Here is a 15,205-nt window from a genome sequence, read left to right as displayed (position 1 = left end):
CCTTAAGTAAATCCCAAAGTCAAGATTTTAGGGATTTTAGCACACAAGGTACTTATTAATATGCCAAGGCATTTAAAGAAGAAGTAAATAAGATAATAAGTATTTTACTTTTAAAGGGCATGTACCGGACACAAGGTCCAAGGGATGGGCTCCAAGTCGCCCCTAGGCACAAGGCCTAGAAGTATCTTAGTAGTTTCGGGATTAGCTACCTCGATTCTTATTAAGAATGCGCGCAAAGTGGTACAATGCCGGGCCCAGGAGAGGTTGATTATTATTTTCAAGTATTAAAGTATAAGTTTTAAACAATTGAAATAAAAGAATAAGATTAGAGTAAAAGAAGTAAGTTTCACTTTGTTTTAAAGATCAGCAAGTTTAGCTTTCTTTTATGCTAGCAGCTTTTACATGTTTAGTTTCTTACATATTATTTATTTGCTAGTTGATGAGTATGTTTTGCTTTATATGTTAGCATTCCAGTTAGTTTGCTTTCTTTATTAGTTTATGAGCATCAGTAGTTATACATGTTATCTTTTCTGTTAGTTGATTTCTTTGCTATTTATGAGCATGAGTAGCTTTACATATTAGCATTCAGTTTTAGCATGTTTTTATTTGTATACATGCATATCGAGTTTTTGTGAGTTAGATAGTGCTCACTAAGCTTTATGCTTATAGACTGCACTTTCTCCTACTGCAGATAAAGAAAAAGGAAAGCTAATATGAAGGAAGGCGACAAGGAGATGCAAGAGGGGTGTGTGATGTCTGCACTATGGAAGTCCTAGGGATCCTTGCGAATAAAATAAATTATGATTTGTTCTTTGAGTTAATTAAGTCTTTATGTGTTAAGGAAATTTGATAACTGTTTATAAGGACACTTGATACTGTGTTTGCTATTCAGTTGTGAGTATGGATTAGTTTTCCTTTATTGTTGCTGAGTTAGAATTTTTATACTGCGTGGTCGATTGTTATGTGTTCCAGCCGCTTGTGGCTGAGTATATATACTGCATGTATTGTTGAATATGGTCACCGGTACAAGGGAGATTCTGTCGAAATTTTTCAGTAGGGTTTCCATGTGGTTTTTAATCACACAGGTTAAGTAGAGTTAGTAGATAAGTAACGGTCATCCTTAGAGAGTAGTAGTAGTAAGAAGGGTGGTCGTTACAGTAGGAGTAGTTTCGGACCTTTGTTAAGCATAAGAAGCGCTTATAGTACAGATTTTTAATTAAGCCTATAGTGCAGATTTTAATTAAGCTTATAATGTAGATTTTTATGTAGAGCTTATATTGCATATTTTAATTAAGCGCTTATAGTGCAGATTTTTAATTAAGCCTATAGTGTAGATTTCAATTAAGCTTATAATGCAGATTTTTATGTAGAGCTTATATTGCAGATTTTAATTAAGCGCTTATAGTGCAGATTTTTAATTAAGTCTATAGTACAGATTTTAATTAAGTTTATAGTGCAGATTTTTATGTAGGCTTATAGTGCAGATTTTAATTAAGCTTATAGTGCAGATTTTATGTTTGCATAGTATGCAGAAATAGTGTAGCATAGAATGCAGAATCTTGATTAGAATAGTATGTAGAATTTTGATTATCATAGTATGCAGATTTTTGTTTATGCATTTCAAAGTTAGAATTCGTTTAAACATTTCAGTTTTTAAAGAAGCATTCTTTTATTAGAAGTATTAACAAGTGTAAGAAAGATAAAGAAAAGAAAGAGAAAGGCCAAGGCCTTAAGTAGATCCCAAAGTCAAGACTTTAGGGATTTTGGCACACAAGGTGCTTAAAGAAAATGCCGAGGCATTATATATTAGAAGTAATAAAAGATAACAAGTATTTTACTTTATTTAAGAGGCTAGTACCCGACTTCCAAGGTTGTCGTTAAACAAATCCAGGTGTCCAATTCCGAGGTCTTGGCCCTGGTAGACCGAGGTCTGCTCTTTTAGGATTAGTGGCTCGCTACCCCAACCTATTAGGGAACGCGCATAAGATGGTACTACGCCTGGGCCCAAGAAGAAAGTTGATTATTATTTTAAAGTATTAAAGTATAAGTTTTCAAACAAAAGAAATAAGCTTCACATAAATTTAAAATTCAGCAAGTGTAGATTTCTTATATACTGACATGTTGTTTAGATTTGCTTACATGTTTAGTATTTCAGTATGCTATGTTTCGTTTGCTATTAGATGAGCATTCAGTTTCTAGATTTCTTTCAGCTTACATGCATACTCGAGTTTTGTGAGTTAGATAGCTCTTACTAAGCAATTTTGCTTATAGATGCATTTCCTCTTACTACAGATAAAGGAAAGGAAAAGCTATAGTAAAGGAAGGCGACAAGGAGGTGCGGATGGATGTGTGATGTCTGGATTATAGAAGCCTTGGGATTTAGCATAAGAATTTATTAACAAAGAGTTGAGTAGAATGTATTAGATGAGTCATTTAGTATTCCGCTGCTAGTCAATTGTATGTTTTGAGTTCTCCGAGAGTTTTAGGAATTACTTTCAACATGTGTGCAATGTTAGTTAAGATAGGTTAGTAGTCCAGTAGCGCTCCTCCCTCACAGTCCAGTAGTGAGGAGGGTGGGGTGTTACAATAACAATCATAAACAAATGCCTTTATATACATAAGAAATATGATACAATGAGTCCATACAACAATCATCAAATGATTGGCTCTAGGACTCTAACTAACAATCTCCCACTAGCACTAGTGTCAATCAGTATAGGCTCTAAGACCTAATGACCTAGTGTGACCATCATGCTTTCTCTGTGCCAAAGCCTTGGTCAAGGGATCTGCGATGTTAGCCTCAGTGGGTACTCTGCAAATCTTCACATCTCCTCTATCGATAATCTCTCGAATGAGATGAAAGCGCCGTAGTATGTGTTTGGTCCGCTGGTGTGAGCGAGGTTCCTTAGCCTGTGCAATTGCTCCATTGTTGTCACAATAGAGCTCAATCGGATCAGCTATGCTAGGAACCACCCCAAGCTCAGTAATAAACTTGCGGATCCAACACTACTAGAAAACTAGGCTTTTGAGACACAACAAAATATGTCTTAAATTATAAATTTAGTGTCTCAAAATGTTTTTGAGACGGTAACGTAGTCATCCCCAATACAAGCGTCTCAAAAAAATATTGAGATAGTTGTACTATCTCAAATGCTATTTAAGACGGTGATGAGACAGTTGTTCAATTGTCTCAAAAGTATTTAAGACAACTATTGTTTTGTCTCAAATGTTATGTCATATCCTGTAAAAAAACTAGAGACACTAAATTGAGATGGTAATGTGCTGTCTCAAATAGAAGTGAAAACAATAAATTATTGTCCCTAATGTTTTAGCTTGTTAGATGCAACATTTGTGATTAAAATTAATAATCTTAAATGAATATTTACTATACAAATTAATCTAGATCAGATTTATTGGATTATCATTTCAAAACAAAAGGAAAAATTCTCTCTATAAATTAAAAATGATATACATAATATAAAATTCTACAATCATTAATTGAAATGCATCCAACATTCATCCAATAATAGAAATATCTACATATTCATCATTAATTTGATAAGAAAAAAATTGTTATTCCCATAAAAGTTACACAATAGAAAGTCTAAAGATCAACTCCTCATAATCTGGAGATAATTTCTATAATCCTTCTTCATCAGAATCCTGAACATTTAAAAAAAAAACTCTTATTAGAGGTAAAGATGATTTATAATATATAGTGTTAAAAAAAATCAATAAATAGAACTTTTCAATAAGAAATATCATCATTTAACACATAATAATCCTCTTTCTTGCAACTATGTATATATACAACACAAACAACACCAAGTTAAACAAACCTCTTCATCTCGTAATAAGAAATGATGGTTCATGTGCTTGTCAATATCTTTGTGACTTTCAAGTTGTTGCACTTGTAAAATAAATTTATCTATAACTTAAAAATATGTACACTACTACATCATCAAAATTGTTAATATGTACACTACTACATCACCACCACCAATTGATTATGAATTTTGTTGTTCATCAATGAGCTCCAAAGTTTGAGCTTGCAATATTGATGCATGCTGAACTTGTTATTGATGCTTGGATCTTGTTTGTGGATGAACTATTGGACATAATATGTTATTTAGTTTTTCTTGTTGCAGTTTCTCTTTTACATGTGTGGGAGGATGCATTTGAGATAAATTACCTCTTACCACATTTGCTTGATCACCATTCAATTTTTCTAGCATGGTTGTCTCTTTCTTTTTTTGTCTAACCATGATGGCCTATCATGAAAAAAATCAACATATTAGTCCAGATGTCATAAAAGGTCAATTACACATTTGAAGCTAAACTTAAAAAAGAAAACAATAATGATCAATTATTAAATTATAAATAAATCAGACTAATACTCAAATATTGATTATACATCAAACATAAATGAAGAAGAATAAAAATTGATGACCATTGTAATTAGTGACCTCTTTAAAAAGTTCAGAAGCTCATTTTGCTTAGACGATGCAAATTTGTTCTATTACCAGGATTAGGCAGAATGGATGAGCAATATGTGGAGAACTCCATGGATAGTAACACAACCAAAGAAATCTCTATGTTGAAGAGGACTAAGAAAGCCAATTTGGTTAGTAATGAAGCTCCTATCGACAAAGGTATTGAAGTGTTCCTATTGAACCAGGTAAAGTTCAAAAGAGAAGGGAGATGAGGCATGGTGAAGTTGGTTCTGAAACTACATTTGTCCAAGAAAATAGCAATGCAAATGGAACAAAAAAAGTTGACTTGTCGCAGGAGAAGGAAATGGTGAAGAGTAGAGTGTATTCACAGATCGACTTAAACAACAATGCCAAAGACGCAACTGATGTAAGAATTCCACCAATGTTACTGGAATTGTTGATCAGTTAGAGCATGATAAATTAGGAAGAAAAAGGAAGACAAGGAACAATGCCAGAAACCAAAAGCAAATGTGCATACCAACCATGGATTATCATTTCTCAAATCAAAACATTATCTGCTTCCAAATCTCCACTTCCATGTGTAAGAAAAAATCCTTGAGAGAATGATTTCCAAGCTCACTGGGTTCGAGAAAGCTGAGACTAAAGTAGGTTCTTCAAATGCATTATCCTCATCAACGTTAAAGAATAACAATACAAAAAACAATCCTAATATGTTTCATCATTCTCTGCAACTTTTTCATCCTGTCCAAAATCAATGGCTCCATCAAGAAGAACATGGTAGCAGTGGCGGGCGGGCATGACAGGACGAAAAGAAGAAGAAGAAGAAGAAGACGAAGGCAGAGGAAGCAGCGACGGGGGGAGGAAGCGGCGGTGGAGGAAGCAGTGGCGGCGGCAACGGAAGTGACCACGGCGGCTAAAGCGGCGGATGTATCAGCGGGCGGGCACGACAGGGTGAGAAGAATAAGAAGAAGAAGAAAACGAAGGTGGAGGCAGCAGCGACGGCTGAAGCGGCGACAACGGCGGCTTTTAGGTTTCGAAGCGTGAGAAAATGAGAAGACGATGATGTTAATAGAAATTTAGGACTTAGTTTTGATAACAAAATTTATTTTCTAAAATATATCATTTAAAAATATAATATAATAAAATATAATAAATAATGATTTTAAATTTTAAAAAAAAATAAAAATTCTATATAATCGTATAAATTTATTTTCTTATTAACTATTAATTATATTATTATTATTTTCTTAAATAAATATAATAAGATTAAATTTTAATTAGTTTTAATTAATATTGTCACCCTCTCTCTCTCTCTATATATATATATATATATAATAAATTTATTATTTACTTTTATTATTATGTTATTTAATGATTTAAGCATATCCTAAAAAGTTAGTACATCATTAAATATTTAATATGATTTATTTTTGTAATTCTTAAATTATCAGTAGTCTAAAGACAAATTATAAATTAAAAAAATTCATTACTGTAAATTATCAATAGTCACGATCATTCTGTGAAATAATATTGGAAGTGGAACGGTAGAATCTGTGATAGTTATCACGATCGTTTCGATGAATCAGATTCAAGATAATTTAATACAAATATTTTTTTAGCGTTTTATTTGAATGTCTTATATAATTATATTTTTAACCATCTTTATTAGATGTCTTATTAGTTGAATTTGAGACAAAATCTTAAATACTGTCTTAAATTTAATGTCTCAATATAAAATTTTGAGACATTTATTATTACTATCTTAATTACTTAGTATTTGAGATGAATTTTGTTATTGTCTTAAAATTTTTGTCTCAAAAGCCTAATTTTCTAGTAGTGCAAACTGCCTCCTTTGCCGCTTCTGATGTAGCAATATACTCGACTTCTATTGTATAATCAGCAACTGTGTCCTGCTTCGAACTCTTCCAGCTCACAGCTGTTAGGATGTATACTAAAAGTCTAGCATTTGGTATAAACATTTATCTAGAAATAAGAATCACATTGGTCAAATGTCTACATTTATGATAGATGTAGTTGTTCAATTAATTTATATTATAGGAAACATGGTGTGTGGTGTCACATACAGAGGATCATGTTATCAGTATCTTATAAATTATAAACAGTAGCTCACGACCAAGATGGAAAGGAACAAACCATTGAAAGGTCGTAGTGTAATTAGGTATTAGTTTATCTTAACTATATAATTACACTAGTATACTTAGAGTGTATTGAGTAAGACCATTAGAGGTCGTTTCTTTTTATACTGACTTTATAAAGGAACAAAGACCTTAGTTATTATGGAAGTGTGTGCTCTTAATCCTAATATAATAACAAGCACATATATTTGATATTTATTTCTTTAATTTATCAATGGGTGAGATTTAGTTCGATAAATCAATAAGTCCGATAAGTTGGGAAATGATATCACTTATAGTGTGTGTTGTTGATTATAGAAGGAAACTGTGTCCTAGTGATCTTGGTTGAGAATGTCCCCAAGAGGAGCTCATAAGGATTGTCATGTTAAACCCTGCAGGTGGACTTAGTCCGACATGATAATAAGGTTGAGTGGTACTACTCTTGGACTAAGATATTAATTAAATGAGTTGTTAGTAATTCATTTAATTAGTGGGCATTCATTATCTTAAACACAGGGAGACTAATACACTCATAATAAGAAGGAGCCTAAAAATGTAATTTGGGATTGGTGCGGTAGTTCAATAATAGTTCTCTAGTGGAATGAATTATTATTGATAAAATTAAGTTGTGTGTTCGGGGCGAACACGGGATGCTTAATTTTATCGGGAGACCAAAACCAATTCTTCCTCTCGGTCCCTATCGTAGCCTCTTAATTATAGAGTACTATACCCACCTATACACACCTTCTTACCCATCCTATAGGGGCCGGCCAAGCTAGCTTGGAGACCAAGCTAGGGTCGGCCATGGCTTGGTTCATGGGTGAATTTATGTGGCCGACCCTAGCTTGAACTCAAGCTTAAGTGGCCGGCCCTATTAAAATAAAAAGGAATTTTAATTTTAAAAATTTTTCTTATGTGGATAACATGATTTAAAAGAGAGTTTAAAAATTTAAATCTTTCCTTTTATAAGATTCTACAAAAGACTAAGAGAAGAGCTAAATATCTTTCCTTATTTGTAGATTAAAAGGTTGATTTTAATTTTGGTAAAAACTTTCCTTTTATTCATGTTCATGATTTAAAAGAAAGTTTAAAAATTAAAAATTCTCTTTTATTAGTTTCTACAAAAGATTAAGAAAAGATTTGATATCTTTCCATATTTGTAGATTGAAAGGAGATTTTAATTTTTAGAGATAACTTTTCTTTTTAGAAATTATCCACATGTTTAAAAGAAAGATTTTAATTTATAAAATTTTCTTTTTATTAACCAATCATGAAGGGATAAAATTATTGGAGAAATTTTTATAAATTTCTGGAAACAAATTAGGAAGTTTTAATTTTTGTTTTAATTAAAACTCTCCTTGTTTTGGGGAAAGAGGTGGCCGACCATTGTAATTGAAAAAAAAAAGAAAATTCGTAAAATATCAAAAATAGGTGAATATTAATAAGGGAATTTTCTGAAATTTTTGGATATTTTTTGGGAATTTTTCGGAGCTTGTACGGACGAGTTAATGGGGATAAAAACGGAGCCCGAAAAAGCATGTTTAGGCTACCCCATTTTAACGAGGAAAAGTTTTCTTTTCCTTTTTATTTTCTTTTTATTTTCTCTTATTCTCTTCCTCACCGACTCTTTTTCCTCTCCCCGTGCGCCCGACGCCTCCGAGCCCTAACCGCCGGCCGCGGCAGTATCCACTTCCCCTCTGCGTACAATAGCCCTCGGCTAAGGGCTTCACCTCTTCCCCTCGCCACTGCCCGTCGCCCTAGCCGTGGAGATCCCGAGCATTGGCCGCCGGCTCTCAGTCCCCCATCGCGACCCTGCCGGTCTCCCTTCTGCCCTAGCGTTGAGCCGCACCGCCGACGCCACTGCCGGCATCGATTTCTCAGCGCCGGCCACCGTCGCCAGTGACTTAGCATCGCCGGGTGTCGCTCCTCAGCCCTCGGGTCGGCCTTCCCTCTCCCTTATGAGGCAGCGCCAGCCACAGGAACCCTAGCATCGGCTATCTTCTTATTCTTCCTCTTCTTTGTGGAGCCAAGCCCCTTCCCTGTGCCCTAGCCGCAAGCCACCGAGCGCCTTCGATTACTGCCACTTAGCCCAAGCTAGCCGCCGGCGTCGCACGGAGCAGCGTCGCCTCTCACTGTGCCTCCTCTCCGCTAATCTTGATCATTCCTTCTTGGTGGTGGAGTTAGGTCACAGTTGGGGTAAGTTGGATTCTTAGTAAGGAATTTTGTGTTATGTAATTGGGTATCTTTATTTGGTGATATTCACATTTTAGTCCGATTAGAGAAGACCTAATTTCTGTTATTTTTATTAAATTGTTGAGAATTAAGGCTCGATCGGTGAATACAACTCCGGTCATCTTTGTGCGTGGGCGATTCACAGCTTTTGGCATAAACCGGTGAGGTGAATTGAGGTAAGGTGTAGAGAAAGTAATTTCTTTTGTTACAGCATTCATCTAATTGGAGTTATGAAAAAGATAAGGAATGAATAATACATAAACATGGTTAAGTTTAAGTTGATTATATATATATGGAATAGGTTTGGAATTTATCTACTGGTATGATTAGCGTTTTACCTAATTTTAGGGTTAGAGGTTTTATTTAGCTATATATATGATTGTATCTAAATAAAATATATTTCTATTCGTGACACAGGACTTTGACACGAGACGAGTATCTCGGAGTCAGATTTGGATCATTTTATCGGAGGCGGGTACTTTTGACTTTATGTCTTTGATATGCATAGTAGTGAATTTAACAAGTAGCAATAATTATGTTCTCTTATTTGTTTCGGTTAATCACTACCCGATACCTGTTATATGATTGGTTGATTGCTTGTTTTGCATCTCATGTATTCCTTACCTGTTGATACATGCTTATAGGGGTAGTGATATACCATGCTTCACCATGTTCAGGACCTAGGTTTTATACCTTCAGTGTACCTTTGATTTGATTCGTTGACCTATGGTGCACTTTTATATATATATGGATTAGCTCAGGATATTTTGTGGTTAGTGTCATGCACCATTTGCATGATTGCATGCTGTGCGATAGTCCGCTCCATTATTGTTGAGCACATCGCCAGTTACATGGATCTGCACACACCACCACTCATGGGTTAGTGGTCGATTCAGGCAGAGTGTGTTGCAGCAGGGACTTTGTTTGGCTCCGTTGGTCCGCTCATGGGTAGTGTGACATAATGTGGTAGCTGGCAAGGATTCCTCCCCATCATCGTGTACCGGGAGTTGAGAGCATTGCGCTCCCCAATTTATGATTTGGGGTAGGAGGATAGGTGTACTCCGACAGCATCCCGTCCACTCGGTCACTCATCAGGAGCAGTGACGACAAAGTGCACGGTTGTCACAGCCCTACCCACTCTGCCTCACTATTGTGTGTGAGATGATCGACTAGCGTCAGGGGTGACCAGGACGCATCATTGGCATCATATGCGTGATGTATTTATTGCTTGTGTTTATGCTTGCTGCATTTATATGCTGTATATTGTTTGGACACCTATGTTTGACATGCATACAGGATTTCTATGCCACTTAGACTGTTTGTCCTTATACCCAGGTCCTGGTTAGTACAGTTTTTCTCCTGTTTACTTCAGTTGCATTTCATCCTTTTATATCAGGAGACTGTACGCATGATTAGTTCTAGATGTTATTTCCCTACTTTGCATATCAGTTGTACCTGCTGAGTGTTGGACTCACCCTGCCTCCATTATTGTTATTTTTCAGGTTGATGCTGTCAGGAGAGAGTTCCAGTTGCTGGTCCCCTGCAGACCACGAGGATTTATTGACCTTTTAGTTTTTCTTCTTATTTGACTATGTTTAGAATTGGTTTATTTTGATACTTGGATAATGTATGGATTGTATTTGTCGATGGATTTTTATTCGATATGTTTGGATTTTTATTCGATATGTGTTACTACATACCTGCCTGGACGGCAGAAGAGATGAGTTTGTCGGATTTGAGCTTTATGGTTGTAGTGGAGTAGGGTTGTTTTCGAGTCATCTTATTACTGCTCTGTTTGTCTATTATTAAACTGCGTGGGTGATTTTTTATTTACTGTTATTATTCCAGCCGCATGTGGCTGAGGTATATGGATATGTAGAAAGTTTCAGATTGTTCGTCGTACAAGGGAGATGCTGCCGAAATTTCTTCGGACAGGGACTCCTCCAGGGCGTGACAATTTATTTGGTATCAGAGCCAGGTTTACGAGTCAAATTGGGCATTTCCGGATTTTCGTTATGGTTATGTTTCGGATTTCCGTTTTGGATTTTTATGGATTTCTGGTGATTTTCTTGTACGGAATTCCGAGGTCAATGTGGGGACTGGACAGCGACGGAACATCTCCAGACAGCAAATAGGTATGATGTTTATTTTATGATTGTTATATTGGTAGTAATATCTATAATATAACTTAACATATATGAGGAGATCTACGCGTATTGCGGTGAGACGTGGTGCTGGACGATCACATACGAGGACCACGGAATCTCTGGATATGCCAGAGATGCCTAGTGTTGTTGAGCCTATCAGTCAGGGACAGACTCAGCATACTGCGGGCGCGTCGGGCTCTCAGACCTTGACGGCTCCTATAGAGGTACCTACCTCGGTTATGCTGAGTGTACCTATCCCTACTGTAGTTCCGGTACCATCAGGGGTACCATTGGCATTCCCGATATCTGCTCCAGAGCAGCCTACAGCGTACCCGACACCACCGCCACCTGGACCTACAGTGTACCCGACACCAGTGGCACCTGTGCCCCCAGTGCCTACAGTAGTAGCAGCTGCTCCACATCCGGTACCATTACCTACTGTACCTCCAGTTGCGGCCACTTTTGTTCACCCGGCAGTACCACCGACGGCTTATGCTCCAGTTTATACAGCAGCACCGGGAGTTCCTCCTCCAGTTTATTCCGCGGTACCACCTGTAGCACCAGTTCCAGTGGTTCCGCCAGTTCCTGCAGCCGTCCCGACACAACTCACTGATATTGTCGCAGCACGAGCTAGGATTCCAGCATTGGCTGAGTCGATGAAGACTCGATTCACTCTCTTCCGAGGAGACCTCGATCCGGGTATGGCCCTGTCATGGATAGATACTATGGAGCAGACTTTCTTCTACTTGGCTTGCTCCAAGTGGGAGAAAGCAGATCTGGCCGCTTTCCACTTATGGGATGAGGCTAACGCCTGGTGGATTACTCAGCGTTCCATCATCGGCGAGCGGAACGTTACTTGGGCCAGGTTCAGAGAGGCTTTTGAAAGCCGTTTTTTCCCACTATCATATCAGATGGCTTGCCGGCAGGATTTCATGAGTCTGCATCAGAACAATCGCACGGTGACAGAGTATAATACTGAATTCAACCGGTTGGCTAAGTTTTGTCCAGAGTTAGTTGCTGAGGACAGATCTTGCATGATGCAGTTTATACAGGGACTAGATGGTTATCTGCAAGTAAGGCTTGCCGATTTAGGGATCATATCTTACTCAGATGCACTGGATCAAGCTTTGATGATAGTGTTAGCTCAACAGAGAGCATTTCCGGACAGGAAGAGGAAGCATATGGGTTAGGCATCCGGACAGATCCAGCAGACACCGGCGACAGGACAGCAGCAGAGTAATCGCAATCGGTCAGGTCAGGGTACTTCTGGGGTATCTCATAGGCCTCAGAAGTCAGGGCGGTCTTCTTCAGGACGTTCCCGATTTTCTCAGCAGAACCGGCAACCACCTTCCAGCGATACTCACTATTTCCGATGTGGGTCCAGAGATCACCTTACCCCAGCTTGCTCTCTGGGACAGCCAGTTTGCTTTTATTGCAAATTGCCTGGGCACCAGAGCCGATATTGTCAGCTAAAGGCTCAGCACACGGCTTCCGGAGGGTCAGGTCAAAGGGGACAGTCTAGTCAGACGGGGGCATATCGAGGAGAGCAGAAAGCCCAATCTTCACATCGTCAACAGGGGATAGCTTCACCTGCAGCAGCGACATTTGGCATGCTTGGACAGGAGTACTCCAGTGCTTCCATAACACCCCAGAGTTCTATTCCAGGACCTTATTATCCGACGCAGGGGCAGTATCAGATGCAGCCTCAGCTTCTAGGCCAGTACCAGACTCAGTCCTAGTCATCGGCACAGTATCAGTCACCGTCCTCTCAGTCTTCTCTGGCACATTATCCAGCACCGCCTCAGTGGCAGGCTTCTGCCCAGCCACAGCAGCCGCTGGCAACGTTATCACCTCCTCCTCCGCCAGAGACTGGACGTGTTCATGCGATTACCAGAGAGGATGCGCAGCGAGCCGACGGATCCATTTTCCGCGGTACAATTTCCATTTATGTGTTTTCCGCTGATATATTGATTGATACTGGTAGCTCGCACTCTTTTATATCCCGTACCTTTATGCGGGAGATTGGTAGATTACCTAATTTTAGATTGCAGCGATTGACCGTCTCCCTACCGTCCAGTGATATTTTAGACGTCACCCAGGAGGTCAGAGGTTGCCCGTTAGACTTTGGCAACATGATACTTACGGTAGATCTTTTAGTATTGGAGATGGTCGAGATTGATATCATACTTGGCATGGATTGGCTGTCAGTATATCATGCTACTGTTGATTGCCAGATGAGGGTGGTCACCTTCTAGCCTCCGAACCAACCCTCGTGGAGTTTCACTGGCATCAGAGATGACGACATCTCGATTATTTCGGCGATTCAGGCACAGAAGCTGCTGTCTCACGGCTGTCATGGTTTCCTATTATCTCTGATTAGTACTGAAGACAGCAGTAGTTCGCAGCTCTCCAACGTTCCTGTGGTCCATGAGTACCCGGATGTATTTCCTGAGGAGCTACCTGGTTTGCCTCCCAGAAGGCTAGTGGAGTTCGCTATTGAGCTGATTCCGGGAACCGCGCCGACATCGAAAGCTTTGTATCGTATGGCACCAAAAGAGTTGAACGAGCTGAAGGTTCAACTCCAGGAGCTTTTAGACAGGGGATTCATTCGCCCTAGTGTTTCTCCATGGGGTTCTCCGGTACTATTTGTCGAGAAAAAGAACGGCACTATGAGGTTATGTATTGACTACAGACAGCTGAATGCAGTGACCGTCAGAAATAAATATCCTTTACCACAGATCGAGGATTTGTTTGATCAGCTCAGAGGTACATCAGTGTATTCTAAGATTGATCTGCGATCCGGATATCATCAGTTGAGGGTCAGAGACTCAGATATCCAGAAGACAGCTTTCCGTACGAGATACGGTCATTATGAGTTTTTGGTAATGCCATTTGGGCTTACCAATGCTCCAGCGGTGTTTATGGACTTGATGAACCACATTTTTCTGGAGTATCTGGATCAGTTTGTTATCGTTTTCATTGATGACATATTGGTCTACTCGCATTCCGAGGAGGAGCATGCACAGCATCTTCGTATAGTCTTGGAGACTCTTAGACGACATCAGCTGTACGCGAAGTTCAGTAAGTGTGCATTCTGGTTATCCATAGTCGGTTTTCTGGGACATGGTGTCTCGAGTAGAGGTATTTCAGTAGATCCTCAGAAGATCGAGGCTGTCACCAGTTAGGAGCAGCCAAAATCAGTTCAGGAGATCCGCAGTTTTCTGGGACTAGCAGGATATTACAGACGGTTCGTCGAGGGTTTCTCACGTATTGTTATGCCGCTGACACGCCTTACCAGGAAGGGCGTGAAGTTCATGTGGTCCGAGGATTGTGAGACCAGCTTTCAGGAGCTGAAGCAGAGATTAGTGTCGGCTCCAGTTTTGGTTTTACCTTCTGGAGAGGACGGATTTGTACTCTACACCGACGAGTCTCTTCAGGGTTTGGGCGCTGTTCTGATTCAGCATGGCAGGGTAGTCTCCTATGATTCTCGACAATTGAAGGAGCATGAGAAGAACTACCCAGTTCATGATCTGGAGTTAGCTGCCATCATCTTTGCTCTGAAGCTTTGGCGGCATCATTTATATGGTATTACATTTGAGATTCTCACTGATCATAAGAGTCTCAAATATATTTTCACTCAGAAGGAGCTTAATCTCCGACAGAGGAGATGGATGGAATTCCTGAAGGACTACGATTGTACTATTAGCTACCACCCGGGGAAAGCTAATGTGGTTGCCGATGCACTCAGCAGGAAATCCAAGGGGACTTTGGCTTGCCACCGAGTTTCAGTTACAGACTTGGTTCAGGGTTTCTCTGAGTTAGACCTTGAGGAGAAGGGATAGACAAAGAAGGGTATTCTTGTTACCATGGTTGCTCAGTCGTAGATCAGGACGAGGATACAAGAGGCCCAGGCCAGTGATCAACATTTGCACTTAATTGGCAGTCAGATAGCTTCCGGGCAGCAGACCGAGTTTACACAAGACGAGGAGGGTATTATATACAAACGAGGCAGGTTATGCGTACCTCAGTCTCATCCGGTCTTACAGGAGCTACTCCAGGAGGCACACCGCTCTCGATTTGTGATCCATCCAAGCGGGACCCGTATGTATCGAGACTTGAGGCGTTCCAATTGGTGGAACGGCATGAAGAAAGAAATCGTGGATTTCGTAGCTAGATGTCTTGTTTGTCAGCAGGTGAAGGCTGAGCACCAAAGACCTGCAGGATTACTTCAGCGGAT

At 39.3% G+C, this 15,205-nt stretch overlaps 1 long non-coding RNA gene across 1 annotated transcript; it reads right to left on the bottom strand.

The window, feature by feature from the left end:
- Nucleotides 1-3,502: 3,502 nt before the first annotated feature.
- Nucleotides 3,503-5,518, bottom strand: LOC122039774. The gene is made up of 3 exons (XR_006128376.1): nt 4,976-5,518; nt 4,193-4,271; nt 3,503-3,663 (listed from the first exon to the last, which is right to left on the bottom strand). It is a non-coding gene; the product is annotated as an uncharacterized LOC122039774 (long non-coding RNA).
- Nucleotides 5,519-15,205: the final 9,687 nt, after the last annotated feature.

This window comes from Zingiber officinale, chromosome 2A, assembly GCF_018446385.1.
Source record: "Zingiber officinale cultivar Zhangliang chromosome 2A, Zo_v1.1, whole genome shotgun sequence".
NCBI classification, from domain to species: Eukaryota; Viridiplantae; Streptophyta; class Magnoliopsida; order Zingiberales; family Zingiberaceae; genus Zingiber; species Zingiber officinale.
The sequence above is the reverse complement of the archived record's forward strand: the minus strand, read 5'-3'. Positions and strand labels throughout refer to the sequence as shown.